The sequence below is a fragment of the Lepidochelys kempii genome, chromosome 1 (assembly GCF_965140265.1).
Source record: "Lepidochelys kempii isolate rLepKem1 chromosome 1, rLepKem1.hap2, whole genome shotgun sequence".
Lineage (NCBI taxonomy): Eukaryota > Metazoa > Chordata > Testudines > Cheloniidae > Lepidochelys > Lepidochelys kempii.
The window spans coordinates 19,035,044-19,054,784 of record NC_133256.1 but is presented as its reverse complement, the minus strand read 5'-3'; the positions used below and the strand labels follow the sequence as shown (position 1 = coordinate 19,054,784).

Sequence of the window (19,741 nt, the reverse complement as noted above, 5' to 3'; positions counted from 1 at the left end):
CCTATCTTTTAACCAGTTACCTGTCCATGAGAGCACCTTCCCTCGTATCCCATGACAGCTTAGACAGAGATGGCCAGCCCAAACCTCTTAGAGGGAGAAAAGGGGCAACTGGAGCTCCCCACAACGCAGCTCCCAGGCGAGGAGACACGGACCCCGCTTGGTGCTTGGGAGAACCTGAGGCCCGTGGTGTCCTGGAGAAGATCGGGACTGACCCCCAACCCCCTACCGGAAGAAAAGGGGATAAAGGAGAAGGGATGCCCGCAGGGGTGCGACTGGTGTAAGGACCTGTGGGTGGTGGTAAAGCTATGGGGGCATCCACCCCCTGCAAAGCGTACTTTTTGAGGGTAGGAGATGAAGGAACCCCTCCGAAATGATTCTGGGGATCACCCAAAAGAAGGGGAGAGACTCCCCTGGACAAACCCCGCTGGCAGGGGGCGGAGAGGATGAGGAAGGATGAACCTGGCAGTTCATCACAGGGGAGGTGTGTGACAGGGTGCTGGCTAAGGAAAACTGAGCCAGGCCTCTGTCACACCAGCTCCAGTCAAGAATGGGGAATTGGAGCTGGCTGAGTAAGCCCAGGCCTGATTGGCAAATGGGGAACTTGTTAGCCAGGGGCCTCATTAGCCAGGGGCTACATAAAGGCTGTAGGAAAGAAGCCAGGGGGAGAGTGGAAAGGGAGAACCCAGGGAGTTAGAGGGCGTGGGAGTGCGTCTCTGTAAGACTGAGGCTATTTGTAGCTACAAGGTTGTGGGACAGTAAACTAAATAAAGAGCAGGGGTGATTGCACCAATGCAGAGGTCTCTGGCTGGTTTGTGGGCGCAGCAGGGGCTAGAGGGGCCCAGCTGCATCTCGTTACAGGACTATTGGATATCTGGACTATCACCAGCAAGTAATAAAGTTCTACAGGCCAAATTCTGCCTTGAGTTCCAGCTGCATTGTCCCATTTCCTTCTGGGGGTTTGGCAGATGAAACTCATTCGATTCTTAGTAAACCATCCTGTTGTCGATACCCAGAAAGCAATGGAACCATGCTCTTTCTCTTAGCTGGGTGCGCTCTGTAGCACTGAAAGGAGAGGGCTCTGAATCTACGCAATGGGCAGATCTGAGAAGAAGGCCTGGTTGGAAATTTTAGGCAAAAATTAAATTTCAATGAAAAACAGAAATGAAAATTTTCATGAGACCCTCCCTGTTTTCATGAGACCCTCCCTGTTTTCTCACCAGTGGCTAAGTAATAAGGTGCCATTTTTACATAGTGACTTTTCATAGTGGAACCCCACTTTACAGATTAGATACAGTTGCCTCTAAACACTTTAATAAAGAGATATAAAGCAGTTACCAGCATTTGGGGTGGTTTTAACAACCATGCTTGCCCTATGAAGAAAACCCACTCTTCAGTTTGATAGCCAGACCTTTAGCTTCTTTGTCTATTCATGTGCCTGGGAGGAGTGATTCAAAGTTCGTCATTAATTAGTGATTTTATCTAGATTTCCTTTTCAGCACCAAAAGGTCACTGTGCCCTTGAAGTGCTGGCAAAACAAATGTCACAGGTTTGCACAGTAAGTTGAGGACCGTGACTAAGCAGCCTCTGCGAGTGATTTAAATAGGAGAGGAGTAATTTGGAGGAACTGGTAGAAAGAAATTTCCCACTGCTTGAAGTGGTGCATTGTGCACTGAACACACATCTGAGCTCCAGGGCTGATATAATTTATTATTATTGTTTATGGTGCGGTTGAGCTCAGAGGCCCCTTCTCGCTATCAGGGCCCCCATTGTGCTAGGCACTGTACAGATGCATAGCAAGAGACAGCCCCTGTCTCCAACAGTTTGGTGATTGGGATAGTCTGGAACAGCTGGCAAGGTTATGGACACTTCCTCTAGCCAGCTGGGGCAGAGTGCTTCCTGACAATGGAATGACTTTACTGTGATGTTGACCCTTTCATTAAGGCTAGACCATATAGTACTATCGAAAAACCGCTACCACCTCTTGAGTGCCAAATTCTCCAAATTGCTTCCTATGCCTTCTGGGTCCCAAAAGCCCCGGTTGTCCTCCACAGCTGCCAAAACCTCTAGCTCCCTTCTTAAGAGCTTTTCCAATGCAGTTAGGCACTGTCAAAAGAAAAATCTGTGACTCATTGAAACTTGGAGCAGCATAAGACATTGATTTTCATATCAAAATAAGTACATCACAATGGCTGAGTCAATGGGTCAATTATTCATTTTCATATTTGATTTAACGCAAATCTCAATTTTGAATTCACCTGAGTCTTCCACAGAATTTTCATTTTGCTGCATCACCAAAACCCAGGGCCTTGCCACAGAATTTAGGTTAAGCTTGCCACAAGGTACGTGAGCTGTGTGTACGTCACGGATTGTAGAGGATGTGGAAAAAATAGAAAGTGTGCAGAGAAGAGCTACAGAAATGATTCAAGAGCTGGAAAAAATGCCTTGAAGGTAACTTGATTGCAGTGTATAAGTACCTTCACAGGGAGAAAACACCAGGTACTAAAGTGCTCTATAATTAAGGCTACATTTTAGTCACGGATATTTTTAGTAAAAGTCATGGACAGGTCTCGGGCAGTAAACAAAAATTCATGGCCTCTGACCTGTTCATGACTTTTACTATATACCCCTAACTAAAACTTGGATGGGGGGCCACGGGTGCTCTGGGGTGGGAGGTGGTCCGGGGGCACCACAGGTGCTGGGGGAGGTGGCCCAGGACCCTGTTGGTGCTGGGGGCGTGGGGTGGGCAGTGGTGCACGGCCCAGGACCCCCAATGGTGCGGGGGGTGGAGGAGAGCCCAGGACCCCTGCTGGTGCTGGCCAGGGGAGGATTGGCAGGGGCTTCTTACTTGGCTCCGCGTGTCTCTGCAGCTCCTAGGCGGTGGAGGGGTCAGGAGGCTCCACATACTGCTTCCACCACTGGGCCACAAGCACTGGCTGCGCACTTCCCATTGGCCAGGAACCGCAGCCAATGGGAGCTGTGGGGATGGGGCTTGTGGGCACGGGCTGTGCACAGAGCTCCCTGGCCCCTCTGTCGCCTAGGAGCTGCAGGGCCATACCAGTGGGAGCTGGGGAACCCCCTACCCTGAGGTAAGTGCTCCCGGACCCCCGAGCCCCTGCCCCTAGCCCTGACCCCCTACAACACATCCAAACTGCTGCTGCTGGCCCAGGGCAGCCCCTGAGTCAGCACTGGCTGCTGCAGAAGTCACAGAAAGTCACAAAACCCGTCACTTCTGTGCCTCCATGACAGATTCCATCCTTATCTATAATCTAGCAGAGCAAGGCATAACAAGAGCCAGTGGCTGGAAGCTGAAGCCAGACAAGACTAAATTAGAAAGCAGGCATAGATTTGTATCAGGGAGGGTAATTAACCATTGGAACAAACTACCAAGGGAAGTGGTGAATTCTCAATTCCTTCATGACTTCAGATGCCTTACTGGAAGTTAGACTTTAGCCAAACACAAGTTATTGGATGCAATTCAGGGGTGATCGGGTGAAATTCTATGGCCTGTGTTTTACAGGAGGTCACACTAAATGATCCAATGGTCCCCTCGGTCTTAAAGTCTGTGAATATATGAGAATATGTGGTGTGCAAACCAAGATCTATTTAGGGATTGATACCACGCTCATCACCATAGGCTCCAAGCAGCTAAAATTAATTTTTTTTTAAAGAAAAGCAAATACAGCTAGACATGACTCAAAGACATTCTTGGATTGCATGGTGTTACTATGGGAAGGCTGATCAAAGAAGTGAGTTTCAGATCTTGCTCGGAAGGTGCTAAGGTTTGTGCTTATCCTGGCTGCAGTTCCATGGCTCCAGTGGAATGTAGCTATTGTGGGAAGTCGTGAGAACACAAAGTGTTGTAAGCAAGACACAAGAAGTAATTCTTCTGCTCTACTCAGCGCTGATTCGGCCTCAACTGGAGTATTCTGTCCAGTTCTAGGCGCCACATTTCAGGAAAGATGTGGACAAATTGGAGAAAGTCCAGAGGAGAGCAACAAAAATGATTAAAAGTCTAGATAACATGGCCTAGAAGACTGAGAGGGGACATGATAACAGTTTTCAAGTACATAAAAGGTTGTTACAAGGAGGAGGGAGAAAAATTGTTCTTCTTAACCTCTGAGGATAAAACAAGAAGCAATGGGCTTAAATTGCAGCAAGGGAGGTTTAGGTTGGACATTAGGAAAAACTTCCTAACTGTCAGAGTGGTTAAGCAATGGAATAAATTACCTAGGGAAGTTGTGGAATCTTCATCATTGGGGATTTTTAAGAGCAGGTTAGACAAATACCTGTCAGAGATGGTTTAGATCAGAGGTAGGCAAACTACGGCCCGCGGGCCACATTATGGGACTTTCGTGCCCAGCCCCTGAGCTCCTGGCCCAGGAGGCTAGCCCCCGGCCCCTCCCCTGCTGTTTCCCCTCCTCCACAGACTCAGCTCACTCTGACGCCAGAACAATGCTCTGGGTGGCAGGGCTGCGAGCTCCTGCTGGGCAGTGCCGCTGCAGAGCCGTGGCCTGACCCGGTGCTCTGTGCTGCGCGCTGGCGTGGCTGGCTCCAGCCGGGCATGCGGCTGCCTGTCCTGGTGCTCCAGGCAGCGCGATAAGGGGGCAGGGAGCAGGGGGGGTTGGACAGAGGGCAGGGGAGTTCAGGGTGGTGGTCAGGGGGTGGGGGTGTGGATAGGGGTCGGGGTGGTCAGAAGGTGGGGAACAGGGGGGTCGAATGGGAGCAGGGGTCCCGGGGGGGCAGTCAGGAAGGAGGGGGGGTTGGATGGGGCGGCAGGGGGCAGTCAGGGGTAGGAGGTCCGAGGGTGGTCAGGGAACAGGGAGGGGTGGATGGGGCAGGGGTCCCGGGGGCGCTGTCAGGGGACAGGGAACAGGTGGGGTTGGATGGGGCAGGAGTCCCGGTGGGGCCGTCAGGGGGCGAGAAGCAGGGGGGGTCGGATAGGGGCTGGAGGCCGGGCCATGCCTGGCTGGGTGAGGCACAGCCTTCCTAACTGACCCGCCATACAATTTCGGAAACCCGATGTGGCCCTCAGGCCAAAAAGTTTGCCCGCCCCTGGTTTAGATAATACTTAGTCCTGCATTGAGTGCGGGGGACTGGACTAGATGACCTCTCGAGATCCCTTCCAGTTCTATGGTTCTATGAAAGTGAGAAGGTCCTACAGGTAATTTGGGTTAATTTTATGCAGGGCTTTGACAGTCAGGGTCAAACCCTTGACTCTGACCTGGTTTTCTACAGGGACCCAGGGGACAGAGCGGAGTGCTGGGGCTGAGGTGCTCTCAGCAAGCTGCACGGCTGAGCAGGAGGCGCTGCCGTGTTCTGAACCAATTGCTGAGTTTTAAAGGTCAGTGGCTTGAAACTGAGGTGCGGAGAACTACAGAACTCGTACTTGGGCGTTATGAATGCATGAGGCACGGTGCTTAAGTTTGAATTGGAGAGGAGGGAATGCAGCATCCTCTCCAGTCATAGAAGCAAACAGATTTTTTTTTGTCTGTGCAACCAAGGCTATTTGGGTATCCAGAAGCAGGAAGTCACCCAGGTGAACACCCAGACAGCTCCCCCAACCTGGAGCAAATATTCACCAGCAACTACACACCACACTTACCCAGGAACCAAACCCTGCAACAAAGCCCGGTGCCAACTCTGCCTGCATATCTATTCAAGGGACACCATCATAGGACCTAACCACATCAGCCACATCATCAGGGGCTCGTTCACCTGCACATCTACCAATGTGATATATGCCATCATGTGCCAGCAGTGCCCCTCTGCCATGTACATTGGGCAAACCGGACAGTCTCTACACAGAAGAATAAATGGACACAAATCAGATGTTAAGAATTATAACATTCAAAAACCAGTAGGAGAACACTTAAATCTCCCTGGTCACTCAATAACAGACTTAAAAGGGGAAATTCTTCAACAAAAAACCTTCAAAAACAGACTCCAATGAGAAACTGCAGATCTGGAATTAATTTGCAAACTGGACGCCATCAAATTAGGCCTGAACAAAGACTGGGAGTGGATGGGTCACTACAAAAACTAATTTCCCCCTGCTGCTATTCATACCTTCTTGTCAACTGTTTGAAATGGGCCACCTTGTTTACATTGGCCTCATTAGCACTACAAAAGTGATTTCCACCTCTTCTTGTCAACTGTTGAGAATAGCCCACTTCCACCTTAATTGAATTGTCTCTTTAGCACTGACCCCCCACTTGGTAAGGCACCTACCGTCTTTTCATATGCTGTGTATTTATACCTCCCTACTGTATGTTCTACTCCATGCATCTGATGAAGTGGGTTTTAGCCCATGAAAGCTTATACCAAAATACATTTGTTAGTCTCTAAGGTGCCACAAGGACTCCTTGTTGTTTCTCCCTAATCTGCTAGTCTATGTACCAGTCTGATAAATAGGCAAAAGTGGCAGACAGAAGTCCTCTAGAGCCCTCAAGTGGTTTGCTTTGAATACTACAGCCTATTTACTTTGAATGTTCAGTTCAAAATTAGCCATGAAAATTGAGGCTAGATTTTGATTTCAGTTACACCAGTGTAAATCTGAAGTAATTCTGCTGATGTGAAATAGAATTATTCTGGATTTACCCTGCCATAATTTAGATCAGAGTCAGGCTCTTACACAAAAAGTTCCTCATCACTGGAGTTATCTTCATATCAATTGAAAATACCTTACCATGTTACTGAGCTATAAAAATGCTAGCATGTAGTAAGTATACCAGTATCAGTGTGGCTATGCCACATGTATTCCTTATGATGGGCAAAATACCTGGTGTAAATAGTTGCAACTCCACTGAAGCCATTAAACTAGAGATATCTGTATGCATAACTGATGGAAGAGCAGGGGAAAAGCAATGTATTGGCAGATATTTTAGCTAGAACTTTGTACATTAGGAAGGGAGATGGGGCAAGAAGAGTTAAATAGTTCTGAGTTTTGCCTTCCTGGGGAAAGACTACGATTGCAGTTGTGTTAACAGTAGATGCAAGGGTTTTTGAAAAGGTTGTACATCAAGACCAGCTTTACTAGGATGAAATTAGCATATGCTTATCTTTAAGTATGTGCTTAAATCCTACTGGCTTAATGCTTTTCTGAATCAGGGCCTTGGAGCAATTTAATAGCTTCTTGGATTCTGCTCAGAGTAATGCCCCTTTAAAATTTATGATGTATTGTCACTTTATATTTTTCTATCAATATGGGGAATTTTAACTTCTGTAGGAACTTTTTGATGTCAGTTAGGACTATGTTGTCCGTTTGTCCACTTTTCCTGTAAATACTGTTGTGCTTTCTCCCATGCCACTGCTTTTACTTGGGAACGCCCCCCAGCAATATTCTCAAAGCCATCACCTTATCCTCTTTTAAATTCCTCTTTAAAATTTCCTTTTGCTGTGATGCCTGCAATTCACTGCCACCTGGCACTGGTTAGGCTGGTGATTGGTTGAGACTGCTGTTATAACTAATTTATGCTTGCACACCTGTCCCTAATCTTGTCCTCCCACCTCCCGATTGTCTGTTTATTCACCTGTTGCCCATTGTCTAGATACTAGATTGTGCACTGACTGGGGAAGAGATGCTCTCTGTGTTACAGTATTTATTTGTGCAGTGCCTAGCACAATTGGGCCCTGATCCCTGGCTGTGGTGTCTAGCTACGATTCAATATCAACAATAATATTAATTGTTGTTCCTGTACCTTTTATATCTATTAGCTTTTTCAGATGAGAAAAGGTCCAGTTCATTTTTAGTCTGAGTTACTTTCTACAAGAGTTTAGTTGTTACGGTGGCTCTCCCATGCCTTACACCTTGTGTAGTCATTTAGGCTTGTGCAAAGTTATGTGTAAAATTCTACCCTATTAGAATGGTAACATTCTGCACCCACTTTGTACTCCCCGGCCTGATTCTTCACTGTCCTGCTTTGGGTAGCCATTTATACCTATGCAAAAGGGATGTAAATACTACTCAGGACATAGGCCCTGATCCAGCAAAGCACTTCAGCACATGCTTAGCATTAAGCATTGGAGAAGTCCCATGGGTCTGATCTAACTGATTGAAGCCAGTGGGATACTTTCCAGTGGCTTTAATGGCAATTGGCTAAGCCCCATTGATTTCAATGGAGCTACTCGTGTGTAAAGTTAAGCATGTGTTTTAGAGCTTTTCTGGACTGGGGCCATGCTGTTGTTGCAATTTGGTTCTTTACTGGAGGCTGCTAGGAGACTGCTATTTCTGTGTCTGTTTTTGTGCTAATATTGGTCTCAGAGCTTTTTTTAAAGCAGAAATGTGTCCTGTGGGTGTTTCTGTGGGTGTTCCACAGCTCCATGTGGGAATGGAGCTAGAGGTCTGTGCTTATGCAGTTGAGAGGTAGGTCTGTATCACATGGTGCTCCCTGTCCCTTTGAATATAGTCATTCCTGGTGAACAGGAGCAATTCTTTATCTCGTCCCCTTGGTAAAGAAAGGTAGAACTTTACAAGCAGATCCATGCTAGGTTCAAACTGATTAGAAGCTTCCACTTACTTAAGCTTTCACCCATCTCACCAACTGTTTTCATCCATACCATCTCCAGCACAGACCTATATCTAGTTAGAAGTGGATACTACTCTATTACAACTGTTCCTATGTGTCTGCCTTTAATTCATGGCAAGTTGGGGGAGAGATCTAGATGCAGATTTGATGGAAGCAATTGTGTTATGGAAGATGCTTGAATTGGCTTTTCTTTTTTACTTCTTAATCACAATTTTCCTCAATATTATTAAAATACATGTGCCAGGATAAAATGTTTTACAAGGATTTCTGCTAATAAATTCCACTGGGATTTAGCTAAAGCCTAATTACTTCCTATAATTGGTATGTGCCACATTGGGAGGCTCAGGCTAACTGCTGATTATGAATTGTCCTTACTTTGCTAATGTTTGCATTTTATTTTTGGCAGGTAATATTTACTGAGCCAGATGGTGGCCATTACCATATTCATAATGTTTTGTGTAACTGCTGAAAAATAAAATCGCATATGCACAAATGGAGTTTCTCGCCGATGCAGCTACTGCCCAAAGTGACTAGACTGTCTGGAAATTCGTAAGAACCTTTTCTAAGCTCCTACTTTCACAAGTGTGAGCCCTCACGTTCCAATGGTGGTGTGGCACATGTGCGTACCACCATAGACGCACATTAGTTTCCTGGCGGTGGCTTGAATTCTGGCATCTGCCCAGTCTCGTTTTAGTGGTGCCCATTCAAGCGAGAGTGGGATATTGATGATCTTGTGCAGTATAAATCGGGGATTTTTTTTGCGTGGGCTCATGTGCTCTCAGACAAGCACAACTTTAGTCCCCAGAGCCTGCAGCTCCGAATGTCTCTTTCCAGAATGTTTACGTGACAGCTTATAGAAACAGGAAAAAAAACGTACCATGAAGCCATCTCCTACTTGCATGTCTCTCTGAAAGACGTTGTGTAAGAAGAGCTATTAGAATATTTGATGATGGGGCTTGAAGGTGAAGAGAACTTCAGTCTTTATAGGGATGAAGGGAAGGCAATGAACTGAGTCTACACGTTTAAGGGTAATATTTTGGCAGTGGAATTAGGGATAGATTGGACAGGAAAAAAAGACATTGTGGCAATCAAACACCAGCATTGAGAGGAAGAATGATTTTGCATTGAAGGTACTAGACTGGGATGCAGTGGATCTACGTTCAGTTCCTACTTTTACAACGTTGAGTAAATCTCTCCATTCCTTAGTTTTCTCTATTCCTTAGTTCTCCATCGGTAAAATGTGGGTAATCATACTTCTTTTCCCAACCCTTTGTCTGCCTTGTCTATTTAGACCATGAGCCCTTTGGGGGCAGGGATTATCTCCTACTGCATGGCAGGTACAGAATCTAGAACCATGAGTCATAGTCTCATATGGGGTTTTGGGGTGCTACGGTAATACCAGTAATAAATAAAAGTGGATCAGAAAAGTGTCTAAGCATCAACTGCGTATAGTTATGTGATATCTGGTTTCTTTTTTTCTGCATCACCTACATCTGTTACAATCTTGAACGCAGTGACAAGCAATTGCTCTTACATTTTGTTTTACATAAGGTTAGAAGAATGGACAGACAAGGTAATATATGAAATGGAAAATAACATACACCATATTTTTCTGGATGAAAATTACTACAGGAATATTGGCAAATTGTTTCCTTAAGGAGCATTTCAGTGTATCAAGGAATGTGTTTCTTATGCTGAAAGAGAAGGGATGGCTAAAGGAGGTTGCCCTCCTCCAACAGCTGTGAGAGGAGGACAGTGCTGTTCAGCTGAGAGTTTTCACTGTTGCTAACTTGGACAAGAGGCCATTTCTGGCCCTACGTCATGGGCGGGGCAAGAATGAGCCAAAGAAAAGAAAGACCGGTCACTGACTATGTGTTTTTCTCCGTTTAATAAACATCTATGGAAAGTTATGTACAGATGTCACGCAGCCGCTAGCTCCTGCCAAATTGCCATTGTAGGCCTTGGTTTTGCAGTCTTCTGGGTATCCCTCTAGTAGAGCAAAGAAAAGGCCGGTGTGCAGCAGCAGCACGGCATGCAAAAAAGTCTGCAGAGAGCCCGGTCTGAGAGGTGTGAGTTGCCTCATTCATCTCTAAGTTTCAACTCTGATGCCCATTGATGATGATTTAAATTGTTAACTATTCCGTTCCTCAGGTAAGAGTGGAGAGGGAGGTTCAGAGAGAGGAGTGGTGAAAGTTTCCTAAAAGTGTGTGTATGGGGGGAGTGGTGCCTGAACTGTTGCCCCGCCCCCGCACCGCCCTTTCCTCTGAGGCCCTGCCCCACCTCTTCCCTTGAGGTCCTGCTCCCATGCCGCCTCTGTCCCCTGCTCACTCCTTTCTGTCCCTCCTCCTGTCTCTCGCCCTTATGGCCAGTAAAAAGTGATGGGGCTGTAGCCCTTTGACCCTGCCACTTCCCCTCCCCAGTTCGGGTGCTCCAGCTCACAGACCTGCACAATTTACTGAGTGATGTCTCATTGTGGTGCCAAAATTGAGTGGCATTTAGGAGATTTATTTTGTTTTATTTTATTTTATTTACTCTGTATTTTTTTCTCCACTCAAGAAGGAGCCAAGCCCAAGGAGCCTAGAAGAGGCCATGGACATGTTCAAGCCCCACGGAGGGCAAGTCCAGCTCAAGGAGCTATTCTATTGTACATAGGTTCTTATATCATGCTCATCACTGAAGTATCAGAGCACATTCCAGGAGTGCATTGAGCAATGTGACTAACACTTGTCATTTGTTTGTTCTCCCATCCGCTCTCCTTCCCCTGGCTGTCCAGGCTGTGCTAAATGCTCCCACAGTTGACACCCATGCTGTGTGGAGGAGGAAGTTGCTTGATTCAGATGAGCATGGGGCAAGAGGTGGACCTGGTATAGGGATAGTAGATTGAGACAAGTAGCTGGTGGGGGTGGGGGGCAGACAGGGACTGGGAGTTCAGGTGGGGGGCAACTGAAACTGGCTGGGCAAGGAGACTGGAAAAAAGGAGGTAGTGGAGAGAAGGGAACTGGGAATGGCTGGGTAAAGAGACTGGGACTGAGATGATAAACATGAGGATTGAAGACTTGGATTGGCTAGGTCAGGAGAATAGGACTGGGATGAAGAACCAGGAGTGGGAAAGAGGCAGGATTGAAACAGGGACAGGTTGGAGGTAACAGGGCAACAGGGGTAAACACTGGAAGAATGGTCAGAAGAGTTTGTGCCGACTAGAGTACACTCCCCTCCAGAGCTCAAGATTCTTGAGTCTTACGTTTCCTCTGTCCTCAGCAAATGTCTGTGAAACCCACTGGCAAAGTGTGTGTCTTATCTCCCTATATGGCTGGTCCACATAGAGGATGACAACCCACTGTTGCTATCAGTTACTCTGTTGACTGCCCTGGAAAATTGGATTCTATCTCTGCCTTGGCCAAAGAGTCCCTGTGGGATGCTAGGAAAGTCACTTAAACCAAACTTTTTAGAGGTGACCATTAATTGTGTGTTCCTCATTGTCTGGCTGCCTGACGGGAGACCCTGGGGCCTGATTTGCAGAAGTGCCGAGCGCTCCCAGTGGCAACTGGAAATCAATGGGAGCTGTGTTTTAAACATATCATGTGCTATATAATGCTTTGTACTCCGCAGGTGCTAGATGTCTCAGATTGGGCACCCACAATTAGTGGACACTTTTGACCTTAATCTCCCTGTCTCAGTTCCTCATCTGTAAAATGGAGATAACACCACTCCCCTCACCTCACAGGGAGTTAAAAATAGAAACCAATTAATGGTTCTGAAGCACTCAGGTACCAGAGGGATGAATGCCATAGGAAAGTCAATGAGAAAATTATGAATTCTGTCTTCAGAGCAGAGATTGAACAGTGTGCAGTAAATATGGTTTATGGGAACACATCGAACAGTGAGGATACAAGCAGATACCGAATAGCTGCTCATTAAATAAATCACCATCCATTCCATGGACTGAATGAAGCAGGAGGAGTCCTATGGAAAAAGTAGTATTTGAGCATGTAATAAAAAGATTGTATCATAATGAGTATGCACAAGGGGGCTGAATTAAGGTTGCACAGATAACCTAAATTCTGGCATTTCCTAACTATTCAGTGCTCAACTCTGCAACCTTAGTAATGTTCTTTTAACATAGTTTTTGTGTGTAATAAATAGGTGTATGGTATTTGCCCATTTAGCCTGGGGCTTTAACAAATGCTGTTCGTCTGCAGGTATTTTACATACAATTTCTTCACTGTCAGAGGCATAAATACATTTGCAATTCCCTGCCTACCATTTTTTTTAACGTTATTTTGACTCAAATTTGAATGTATGTTGTGATGTTCATTGTTATGAAATCGTGTGATTGTACAATGTATAGAAATTGTTAGCCTGAATATGTAGCTCTGTTGTGTAGTAAGAAATCGGAAGCAGAATTATTTGGTATTAATAGATTCTACATAGTGTGTCAAAGTTATATTGTGTTGAAAAGTTACTGATATGAGAAAAGTGCATTTCAAGTTTTTATTCTGTGTTGATAAGTGTGCAATTTTTTGCAGTTTTGAGGGTGTAGAGTTAAGACCAAGTGGGCATTGTAAATCAGTTGGAGAGAACGATAGGTGGTTGTGTGGCAGTGTGAAACTGACTGACTGAGTATCCTAGTTTGATCTTCTCTTTCAGGAGATGGACAAAAGTCAGGTGACTGTATTGTGACTTTTTTAGGTCTGTCCCCAGTCTTTGATCCCGCTGGCCATGAGGTACTGCTGGTACAGGGTAGCAGCTGAATACGCATCAGCTAGATTCAGCTACAGCTAAACAGATTTATTGTCTGTCTGTCTGTCTCATTAAGGTTCTTCTTCTTCTTCTTCTTCTTCTTCTCAGAACCTACTCTTTTTGTGACCTGTGTTGTGTTATACAGGTCAGGCTAGGTGTTCCCTTCTGTCTTTAACATCTATGAATCATTGGTAGGCACGCATCCTGCGGTCTCAAGAGGCCATGGGTATGCGCCTCTGAGTAGTAAAGAATTTACTCAGTTATTTTTATGGCAGCCATGTCTGTGGCTGAAGAGACTCACTTGAGAGAGACAGTCTCTGCCACAGCTGACACATTTGAAGGTGATGTTTTGCCCCTTTGGACTCTGCCTTCTGCAAGCTCTTTTCTCCTTTGCTAAGCTGGATGGCTTCCTCTTGTAACTCCGGAGATCTTTGTTAAGCTCGTTTCCAAAGGCTGCGGTTCTGAGTGTGATCATCCCAGTTATCCACATCCAGATTCGTTTCTTCGAGGTCTCACTTGCTCACACCCTTGAAATGCAATTTTGGGTACTGTTTGGGTCTTTTTCCAGATGCCAGTTCGCTATAGAGGATGTCCTTTGGAAATGATCATCATTCATTCTGCTCACATGCCCAAGCCAGAGGAGGCATCTCTGTTTGAGGAGTGTTGGTATACTGGCCTGATTGAGCATCTCAATGCTGGTGACTCTGTCCCTCCAGGAGATTCCAAAGACTCGATGAAGGCAACAGCATAAAGTATGTGTTTTACAAAAAGTAATTTGCTTTTTTTATATATATAAAAGTGACCATTGTATCCTATCTCCAGCAGATGGTGCTAAAGTCTTAGTATTGTGCTTATCAAATAAGAGTCGTAACAAAAATAAAGCATAAGGCTTTGCTAGAATACAGAAAAATTAAATATGCGAACAGAATAGTGCCACTTATTTTCAATGGATACCCTAGTTATATGGTCCTGGTTGCATATAATAATATTCTAAGATATTTTCACAGATGTGCACGTTAGGGGTCAGCTGCTCTTACTCTTCAATATCAACAGTATTTTGCAATTCTACAGCATCTTCCATCTGGACATCCCAAAGTTCCTCACAAACAGAAACTTATTTAACCACACAATGTGCCAGAGAGATTGTAACAATTTCTCATCTCCCTTTCTACATGTGTGGAAAGCAAGGCACGGAGGGTTATCCACAATCACACAGGAAGTTTTGGGTCAGGCTTTTCTGTCTCCCAGTTCTGGCCTACAGGATAATCCTTTGTCCCTTAGGTCAGAATCCTTTCCCCAGTGCCTGTAAAAACAGTCAGAGGAGTCTGATCCATATGACATGTCAGAAGTATTGAGCCCAGTCACATGATCCAACTCTGCCATCAGAGACTGAGACTTTATACCCTGACGTGAGTCACTGATTCCATTGGCTATTATTACAGCGCTCAACCTGACTAGTTCAGCTGAGTACTGGGGAACGCTCCCAGTGGAAGAGGGAGAATCTTCTTATCCAAGTCAAAGAATGGTAGTGGAGCCACTCCATGCCGAGCACCAGGGTGGATAAAAATAGCAGCATTTAATTTTATTAAAAAATCCGATTTTTAAAATTTAAATTGGACTTTTTATTTAAATGAGAAACAGGTTTATTTATTTAACAAAAGCTATTTACAATGACATTTGAATTTGATAGCCTAAACTTATAATCTATTAAAATCATTTACGTTAAATACAAACAATAATATTAAGCAGTACATATTTACCTCCAAGCTTTAAAAAAGTCATACTGCTGAACTGGCAGTAGTCACTGGCTAACCACCTGAAACCCTGTTTGCTGAAATACTAAACCAGCTTTTGACAGCAGTAGCCTCCTCTGCAGGTGCAGTGAAAATATTTTCTTCATTTCAGTTTATTCAATTGGTTCAGTTCAGTGACTAGTTCGTTTAGTTCTTTCAAAGTTAAGAAGTGAGTTGGGAGTTGAAAAAGCAGTTTCCTCTTCCAATCTATGAATAAGCATTCAGTGTGAGAGGATGAGAGCTAGTAGTTTTAAAATCTTGAAGGACATAGTGATCAGAAATAATCAGTTCAATGACAGATAATACTTCCTTTGTCTAATAAGTCAGTTAGTTTTAAAAGCAAAACATGTTCTGATAAACTTTTTTATGAACTTTTTTTCTTGTATATCCAGCACATTTAAGGGTAAAAATCTGTTTTTGGTCATTTTTAACTGAATTTGAATTTTCATCCAGACAGAGCTTGACACAAATCCCAAGTAAAAACTTAATCATAGCGTATGCTCCTGATTAGCAGAAAAAAACACCACATTTAGTCTAAAGGCTATATTTAGTTGCAAATCATCACATTTTAATGGTTACCTACCAATGAGAATCAGCATTTCTTTAAAAAATATACTATAAAGTATAAATGAAAACGTGATTAACATCAATGACTTAAATCAAGGTTTCAGTTCCAACACTCCATTTAATACGCAGTGCCCAGGTAAGGGAAGTATCAGATATTAAACTGATAAGAACAGATACTTGATTTTAGCCAAGCCAAGAAGCAAACAATGATAAAAACTTCCAAGATCTTCACGTCTTAACTAATGTAACATCAACCACTGAAGGCTCCCAAGAAAATGATAGAACAAACCTCTTGAACAGTATTAAACAAAATCTTTTAATAGGGCTATTAAGAACAAGTATCATAGCTGAAACAGTTTTAAAATCTCATTAACATTTGATGATATAAATTGTTTGTTTACTTTTTGTATTTCACTCAGCTAGGACAGTGAAATCTCTCTCTCTCTCTGCTATCTATCCTCTGATACTTATTACTATTGTATCTGAGTGTCTAACTTTTCACTTCCCTTTACACTATAATATCAATTTCACAGTGAAGTTCCTTTTTTTTTAGTAAACTGGTTCCATTGAATAAAGACATTTCTGTTCCTCTCTCATAAAACCCTCTAGGTAACAAAACCCAAAAGTGAGACCTACATTTTTTGAGAGTGTCCCTTTAAGCCCCACTGTTCATGAAGACTTCAAATGGCCAAATCTGTCTTCCCCAAAGTTGTTAAAATCAGTTCCAGTCTGTTTCAATTTAATTGTCACTTCCTCCTTCCTTTATATATGAGTAAACAGAAAACAACAAACAGCCATGGAAGGAAAATTGCTAGGATTAATTTACTGTACAAGTGAGACATTCATCATTTTCTGAACTTGGTTCATTTGGTCAGTAACAACGAAGCATGTGGGACTAAGTATGGGATGTGCTAAGACCCTGTCAGTGCACCAGATGGCTAGCATTTCAGGCACGGATAGAACACTATATGTTGCTAAAACCTGGCTTTGGGAGCTGCATTCACCCTTCACGATACATTAAAAGGCCAATTTCCCCATGCTGATAGTGTTGTTACCATGCTGGCTTGAGTCCATCACTTCAGAAGTGAAGAGCCACTCCGCAATTTCAGTCCACTTATTTTGTGCGTCCAGAGCTGCCAGACATTTCAGACATTCTGTCAGTCACTGATTTCCTGTCTTCATTCACTACTGCAGCCATTACTTTCCATCTTGGAGCCAGCCTGGGCATTTTTGAGCTTCGTGTATATTTCCAAATAGGATGGACACATTTTGCCCAATTGCATCTTACTAGCCACTTTCTGGTATGAGCCAAAGTGCACACAGATGGAATTAATGGGCTGAGTTCTCTTTTAATCTACATCAGAGGAACTTGTTAGAAGCGAGATGTAACTGAGCCTAGCATTTGGCCTCATTATCATTTATATTATGGTAGCATACAGAAGCCACAACTGTGCCAGCAGCTGTACAAACACATAGGAGGAGACAGTCCCTGTACTGAAAACCTTACAGTCTGACTAGTTTAGACTGATAAAGGGTGGGATGGGACACAGAAGCACAGGGAAATGAGAGTACATGCCAATGTTTGCATAGCAGGCCTGTGGCAGAATCAGGAATGGAACCCAGGTCTCCTAAGTCTCAGTCAGACCTCTGTCCATGAGACCATGCTATTGCTTTCTTGCCTTATGTGGTCACCCTCCAGCAGCAGCCTTACGTACATGAGAAATACAGTGAAACCTTGCACTAATGACCATGTAGAGCTGGAAATGTGCCCAAAGATCCCAGTCATGAATTGGGGGTGGGGGGAAGATCTATTTTGCCAGACAGAAAAGAACAATCCAAGCCCAGATGTGTGTACAGTATTGCAGCCAAATCATGGATAGCACCTATGAAGAATCTTTATGGTTTTTATCCTGTACCACCACCAGTCCCACTACTGTGTCCACAAAGGGCCAACCACAAGTTAGTCCTCAATGATTTTTAACTCTTTTAAAAATGCATGCCTATAGTTCAAATACAATTAGTAGTGTTTAAATGCCGGCACATGTCACTGGAAGCAAAGGACAGGTCCTCCCAGCTAACATTTATAATCCCCTTTAGGATGCAGTGATGATTTTTTGTTCCCCATCAGACAAATCTCTGCCATGTCAAAGGTCCTGTAATTGATCTTTGTCATTAAATTCAATAAAGCCCAAATTTACAGATCTACCTGGTTTCAGGCTAATGTAGATAAATGAGGTTCATGGTAAAATATTGACTTTTTCTTGCCACCTATGCACCTCAGCTCTTTATGCGTGTGATTAACATACAAGAAAGGCTGTAAAATCAAATAAATGGCAGCAAGGAGCAACACGTTTTATGCTCCTTAAATGATATATGAGGTGTAGCTATTTATAGTCAGGTGGGGGGTGGGGAAATGTAAATGTCAGTCAATTCTAGGAATGCTGATACAGGAGATTTGGTGTGTGGGGGGGAGGGAATTGATATTGGTGTGAGGAAACTTCTGTAGTGGAAGCCAGAACAAGATGTAGTAATGTAATACTCATTTTTTTCTGTGCCCACACCATGGTATATATCAAATACTGCCAAACACTGAATACAAGCTATTTTACAGACATAAGAAACAAGGTACAATGTTTTAAACAGTGAGGATAATTAGCCATAGGAAAAGTTTACTGAGGGTTATGGTGGATTTTTCATCCCTGGAAATCTTTAATGAAGATTGGATGTTTTTCTGAAAGAAGTGCTCTAGTTCAACTACCAGTATTGGACTTGTAGAAGGAACTAATTTACTCCTATTGTCTGTGTTATGCAGGAGGTCAAACTAGATGCTCGCAGTGGTCCCTTCTGGTTTTAAAATCTGTGGACTGAATTTAATACATTCAAATGGAAACAGAAGAGCACATGGTATTGCCATTACACTGTTATATTATTAGGAATGGCTGCATCCACCTTAAGGGTGGATCCTCAAAAAGACATGATACCTTCAAGAAAATATATCCATAACTGAAATGCTGACCTCATTAACATGGCCCACAGACAGGGAAGCCCTTAAATACAGACCTAGAGCACAGAAAAACTATTAATTTCAAGGCAAGCACATTGTTTTATTCCAAGCCATCCTTATTACCTGATTTTCAGAGGCATTAAGCATCCCATTGAAGTCAGCAGGAATTATGGGTGTACAGCAGTTCTGACAATCAGGCCTTAGTTGTCTATTTTCAGTATGGCATAACCAGATCTTTTGGAGAGTCTGAAATGAGTCCTTCTCTTCATCTCCATCAATGTAGTTGGGAAATTTACATCACTAGCAGACAGGAAGGATGGTCCAGTGCTGAAGTTTCCCTTTGTGAGTGTAACGAAGAGCTGAAGCTCTGGGTCTTCTGCGATTCCTGGTGTGCAATCTTAACCTGACACAAGAACTGGATGAATACACTGATGGTATTATACAGCCTGGAGGCTTGATGCTGGGCATCCCTGTTTTAGACCTATTAGACTCTGGAATGGCCCCTCAAAGGAGGTCTCTTTCCTTCTGTGTTCTTTTCTATTTGTTAGACTGTTTAAATATTTCATGAAGGAAGTGGGGTAGAGGTGCAGAGTCATATCTCTCTAGTAGAAAGGGGTAGACTCTAGGATATCCTGGGGATGTCATCATGGGAGTCTTTGTTGTTGTTTGCCCTTTTGAAGTTAGTACAGGTAGAAATGATATTGCCAGAAGGATGGTCTTGTGGTTAAGGCATCTGACTGAGACTGAGTTAAATCCTCAGTTCTGTCACAGACTTCCTGTGGGTTTTGGGCAAGTCACTTAATCTCTCTGTGCCTCTGTAAAATAGAGATGATAATATTCTTCATGGCAAGGACCATCTCTTACTATATGTTTGACCAGTGTCTAGCACAGTAGAGCCTTTATTTCAACTAGTGCCTCTAGGTGCTCCCAAAATACATATAATAAATGTCATGAAGCCAAAGAATCTTTCATCAGTTCCTATTTTATCCCATCTTCAACAAATGGCTATATGTACATTTTGTTCATGAACCTCAGTGAGGGCTGAATGGGTATAGACATGGAGAGTCTGCTCTACTAGAGGGATGGACTTTAGATCTTGTCCTGTCCCCACC

The 19,741-nt window shown here is 43.9% G+C and overlaps 1 non-coding gene across 1 annotated transcript; it reads right to left on the bottom strand.

The window, feature by feature from the left end:
- Positions 1 to 15,644: 15,644 nt before the first annotated feature.
- LOC140905670 (U2 spliceosomal RNA) lies at positions 15,645 to 15,829 on the bottom strand. Its single transcript, XR_012156913.1, has one exon. It is a non-coding gene; the product is annotated as a U2 spliceosomal RNA (small nuclear RNA).
- Positions 15,830 to 19,741: the final 3,912 nt, after the last annotated feature.